This window comes from Suricata suricatta, chromosome 9 (assembly GCF_006229205.1).
Source record: "Suricata suricatta isolate VVHF042 chromosome 9, meerkat_22Aug2017_6uvM2_HiC, whole genome shotgun sequence".
Classification (NCBI taxonomy): Eukaryota; Metazoa; Chordata; class Mammalia; order Carnivora; family Herpestidae; genus Suricata; species Suricata suricatta.
The window spans coordinates 50,831,718-50,837,717 of record NC_043708.1 but is presented as its reverse complement, the minus strand read 5'-3'; the positions used below and the strand labels follow the sequence as shown (position 1 = coordinate 50,837,717).

Here is a 6,000-nt window from a genome sequence, read left to right as displayed (position 1 = left end):
ATTTTGAAGACCACAGAAGAATGAATGTAGAGTGACTGAACCCATTGCTTGGGAAAATAACTAAATGTAATTAGCTTTATAGTTAAAATTAAGTGGTATTATATCCAGCAAACTATAAATGATATTGAGAGCTCTGGTGTAAAGCTTGCTGACTTTTCTCACTGAAGATGGAGAAAATGCTAAAGCAGAAGAGAATAGTTTGTTCTTCTTGTCCATGGACTCTTTTTGTATTTTGTCATTTCAGATCTTCTAGGCTTTGTGGTGATCTGATTCAACATTTGCTTTCATTAGAACCTTTATTATTCTTTTGAGAAATATCTCAGTCTTTACTCATTAAAGTCTTTACTGATCAGATTATAAAGGAGTTTTGTCCCATTAATTAATTGCTACAAGTACTCTTAGAAAATCTTTCTGTTTCTGATCTTGCACTCCATCTTTCTCTGCATGCTCTGAATTTTCAGGGTGAGTCCTCAATTATTCCTGTTATGGCAGTTGGAGAGGTTGTATTCTGTCCTTTTGATGAGGAGAGTTATTTCTTGAATGGGGTCTGAGCCAAAGCAGAGCTTGCATTGGGCCAGAGGGCTGTTCTGTGACACAGTCCAATATCCTTTCTGGCTAAAATGGTTCATGGTTTTCCTTTTAAATCATTTCACATCTGATAAGATATGAGCCTTGGAGACATAATACCGAGGACAAAAGTAGCCAAACATGTTTATTTAGACACTTGTAGCAACTTATATGCCTGAGATCATAAAGAATAGGAGAAATATAATGCATGGCCACTGTAGGGAAGACTTCTCTTCCCCTCAGGTCCACTGTGGTAGAGTAAATTATCATGCTTAATTCTTTACCATTCCCTGTATCCATGCCCTTTGCTACATAAATGGGAGTTTCTCTACTACTGGTCAAATGTACTTCCCCATCCCTAATTTGGAACTTAATCTTGTGCTTTTCTTTGGGCTATGGGATGTCAGCAGATATGAAACAAGCCAAGACTTAAAATGTACTTGTATGGTTGGGCTTCCCTTCTTGTGTCTTTGCCACTGTCATGTAAAGAAATTCCCTGAGATAGCTGCTGTTTAAGCATGTGTATTGTCATAAATATACTTAATGCAAACTTGAGCTCAACTACAGAGATTCCCAGTGGAAGCTGCAGGTTGAAGCAGAGTCATCAGGCCAGGTCAGCTAACCTCCCAACCAACATGTGACTAGCACTCATGTGAGTGAGAATAAATGGTAGTTGTTTTAAGGTAATGGTTCTAAACCAGGTGTGATTTTTGCCTTCTAGGGACACTTGGCTTGTCTAGTAACATTTTTGGTTGTCACAACTCAGGGAATGATATTGGAATCAAGCCACAGATGCTGATAAACATCATACAATGCATGGCATAGCCCCCTTCTACAAAAAATTTTCTGGCCCCAAAGTGTTAATAGTCCTGTTATAAAGATATCCTATTTTAAAATAACAGTCAATTGATGTCCCTACCATCTACCCTCTTCTACTAGATGCTTCCTGGCCCTCATGAAAGAAGAATCTAATTTGGTCAGAGCCCAGAATCACCATTGGACCAAGATTTACTAGTGAGCAGAATTTTATGCTCTGTTCTATGTTCTGTCCTATGTTTTCTGGCACAACAGTAAACAGACTTACTCAAGACCATGTCTTTAAACAGACTTAGTCAAGACCTATGTCTTTGTGGATAAATCCAACTATCCTTTTCTCATTTTTTCCTTTTCTTCCTCTTCCATCTTTTTAGATGCTCCTGAACTTGCTTCCAGGCCGCGTGATATAGGTTAAGTTCAATTAAGTATGAGGACTTTCTGCTACTTGTTCAGCTATAAATATAATGGTACTTTAATTTTCATCCTGCTGTTTTCCTTAGTGCATAGGGCTCCCCCAGGAACCCTACAGGGCAGAAGTCTTTTGACATGACAGGATGCAGGCAGTTCTTAGTCCCGGGTGGTAATACCATCAAGTAGCACTGAAGCCTTTCCCTGGAATCCTCACAGCTGTTAAATTGTCTGGTAAAAATGTTAAATTCTATAAAAGTTGAAAAAAGGAGGTGTGAAAAATCCCTGGGAAAGACTTCATGGAGAAAACAGGAATTATTCAACGACTATTTGTTGAACCAATTTCAGATAGGTACATTTGTCTGTTAAGCATTCAACACCCTTCAAAATGTAGCTTCACCTTTTTTTCTACCCTAGTCTTTGTACTCACACAGTAACCAAACTAGATGACTCATTGCTCTTCAAATAATCCTGTGGGTTTGCACTTCTGTAGTGTTGCATGTGATCTTCTTTCTGGGTCTAACCTATTCCCATGTGTTTACACAACCCTTTATACTTTAAAGTTTATAACCAGTGTCTAATGCCATCTTTTGGGTGTTTTCTGTGTTTTTTTTCTTCTTTTGTACTTTTTAGAATTGTGTTCTTATATTTTTTAATGTTTCAGTATTACTGACAGCTATTAATCTTTGGGATTCAGAAATAAGAAATTGAAATTACCAGGAATTCTTGGAGATTCCTAAAGTCCTAAGTTATTTTTAAAATATTTCATACTTTTTATATTATTAAGGATTTCTAAAAAGGTTGTACAGTAAATAGGAAATATTAATTTAGGCATACTTACAAGCCTATAAATGAATAGCCCATAGTAAATGTACAAATGCTGTAAAACACCAGCCAACATTTTTGGGTAGTGTGCAAATAGTGTAGAATTTGGATGTCTTAGCAATATTTATAGTATTACAGAAAATCACCTGTCAAAATTGCCAATTTAAGGACTTACTTCTTTTTGTTACATATTATTTCTTAGAATTTCACTCATAAGATTTGTTTATAGTATACAATACACATAAATATATTAATACTTATTTTATTTGAAAGGATGACTAACCATTAGCAGTAGACAGGGCCATGAATACACTATTATAAAAAGGCAATAACTACAAGCAAGATGGAACAAATCATGAACAATTTTATCCTATTTAATTCTGCCTTGCTTCTTGGAAGTATGGACTTTAATCTTTGACCCAGCGTATCAGCATTTTCTGTCTTGCTTTCAACTCAACATCAGTGAGACTCACCAGTAAGACTTCTTTGTTAGTTGTTAAACTTGAATTTTAATAGGAAAGGTATACTTTTTTCATCTTTCTGGTTTTTGACTGATTTGTATTGGGATTTGAAATTTAGCAAAACTTGTTTCCCAAAAAATGCCTAGAAGGAATTCCTGCATGGAAATAGTAGTGCCTCTCAATTACATATCCTATCTCCTATATGCATATTTGGACTTCTACATGATACAAATCTGCTATAGGATTTGTGAAGGGGTGCACTATGCTAAATGTAAGCCTTTACCAAAATGAATTTGAGAACTGTCAAATTGCCGTGGTAGAGAACAAGATAGGTGTAAGTGAATTTAGATAGAGGTAACTTATGGAATGTTAATGCAGGTATGAAGAAACTTGACCTAGAATAGGAGAAGTAGGAATAGGGAACTGACTTGATAGTAACTTGATAAAGATAATAGAGCAGAGGGAATAGTCTAAGATCTGAAATATTAAGCTTGGGGACTAAAAGGGTTGTGGGGTACTAATAGAAATAGGGAATTTGAGGAGAAGAGTTAACTCTTAGAAAACACTGGCTAATATGCCAGGAACTATGCTACTCACTTTCATATATTAACCAACTTAGAAATAGAGTCAATTTAAGGAAGGAAGGAAGGTAATTCTACAGTTGGAGGAGATGGAACAGTGATTGGTGATGTCCAATGGGCAATTAGAAATATAGGACTTGATTATAAGTGAGAGGTCAGGGTTGATTACACAGATGTATTTTTGAGGAATAAAAATAGAGACAATGTTTATAGTTATGAGAAATGAATATGGGCCTTCTTGAGTTGGTCTAAGTATCATCACCATTTAGAATAGAATGGTTAGGCATCATAAACTGAAAGTGGAGAAAGGATGCCTCTCCATCATTATGATTAACATATGCTAGAAAAATCCCAGGGTATGTTTAACTACTTTCTTTCTGTATTTGGATACATAAAAGAACTTATTAATTGTATAAGAAACTTTTGAAATGTAAACCATAATTAATTTGTTAGGATCTGTTAGTCCTGTGACCTACCATACTAACAAAATGACCCTTAGCCTTAGATTTGAGTGAGCAAGTGACTTTTGGGAATTTTTGGAATGTAATCCAGTTGTTCTAAAAAATTAATGCCATGGATGATTTGTTATTAGAATTGAGCAGATACGGTTTTAGGTTTAGGTATCAAGCTTCAGTGATATTCTCAATTCTTATGTTGGATTTGAATGATTAAATAGTTCACTCATGACGCCAAAAGAAGTCAGAGGAAGAATAATGATCTGAACTCTCTGACCCCAGGAATTTTCCCCACTGACGTTATGACACCTAACATGTAACATGGTTAGGAAAAACAAACAAACAAACAAACAAAAACCTTGTGAGGAAGGGAAAGTGACCTGCTAATATAACTAGTAGGTGTGGTATAAGGATGGACTTGGTCAGGGATAGCGTTAGTATATTTATTATCAAAAGCCTCGACTCCTAGAAGAAAAATTGAAAAGCGATAAAGAGATTAGGGGCAAAAAAGTAAGAAAGTGGTTAGACAGTAAAAACATAAATATTACACTCCTGACCTTTTGCTCCTTGACTTTTCTGATCCCATTTTATTTTCAGTGTGTGCTTGTTCTTGCTCCTTAAGTTCATTTTTTCCTGAATGTATTTATTTATACTACTTCTTTTGCGTAATAGAATACTCCACTTGTGTGAGTTTGCTATGTTTCCTTTAAATATATGATGAAGGTACCTTCTTTCTATGCTGCACCAAGACTATTTCCCTCACAAGCACAGGGATGATACACTTAAGAGACATTAATGGAATGCAGTTTAAGTGAAAGCCATTCCTCATTTCATGCACCTAACCCTCTTCTTTTAAAGGACGTGAGTTTATTATTCAAAGCCACATTTAACCAGAAGGATTTTCGCCAGAGTTAGCCACTCAATCACAGAGCAGAAATGAAAATTGTATGCTGCTTGTAGCCCAAGTGCAACTGGGCTTATTGAACATTTTAGCAGATTATACCAAAGCTATGATTAGAGCGAATCTATTATGAGAAGTTTTCTAAGTTACAGGCCAAGAAATGCTTTGAATTTCAGTCCGATATGGTACCTGTTGAGTTACAGTTATTAATGGAGGCTCTACCCTTTGAAGGGGAAACACAACAACAACTCAGTGGCTCTCTGTTCTTTGTTTGTATTTCTTCAGACAGTTTAAGTGACCACAATTTAATCTCCTATTAATTTTTGTCCAAAGTTATTTTGCTATCAAATAAATGATGCCATTTTGGAATAATTAGTTCAGCTACTGTGATTTTTAAGGTTTCCATTTTTGTTCACTGAACAAATTCTTAATTATCTAAGGGCAATTGAAATGCTCCACAAATCTTTGTGTAGTCAAAGTTATTTCTGTGAATAATGTACAAACTAACCTCTTGGGAGCCCATCTGTATTTGAAAGGTTTACTAATGGGCTGCTTCTTCCCCTTGCACATATGCTGGTTTGCAACTTACAGCAGCCCTCCAGGAGCTGTGTCTAATCCCACAGCCCTGCTGCACATCACAGCACACAGCTCTCAACTGCCACAAATCCCTGGCTGGGAACTTTCTGTTTTCTTCTCTTCCTACAGTTTATGGTATTTTGTGTCTATGGTTTTAGTATTTCTAGTTAATGGAGCCCAAAACATGTTAAGTTTTATGTCATTAAAATATTTCAATAACTTCCTTCTTTGGAGATATAGATTTGCATTTTCTATAATATTTTTACTTTTCAGCCCAAGACATATGGATTATCATCATTTCTTTTTATAATCAAGTAATTGGTTCAGGAGTCAAAGTAATTGGAATGTTCTTAGAGTGTCTTATTATGGCTGTTTCTCCCGTTGCTGTTCATTACCACACATGTGCCAGA

At 35.8% G+C, this 6,000-nt stretch overlaps 1 long non-coding RNA gene across 1 annotated transcript in view; it reads left to right on the top strand.

The window, feature by feature from the left end:
• The first annotated feature begins 1,505 nt into the window (after positions 1 to 1,505).
• LOC115302137 overlaps positions 1,506 to 6,000 on the top strand; it is a 76,356-nt gene continuing 71,861 nt past the window's right edge. The window contains exon 1 of the long non-coding RNA XR_003913430.1: positions 1,506 to 1,581. This is a non-coding gene — a long non-coding RNA (uncharacterized LOC115302137). The remainder of the gene's footprint in view (positions 1,582 to 6,000) is intronic.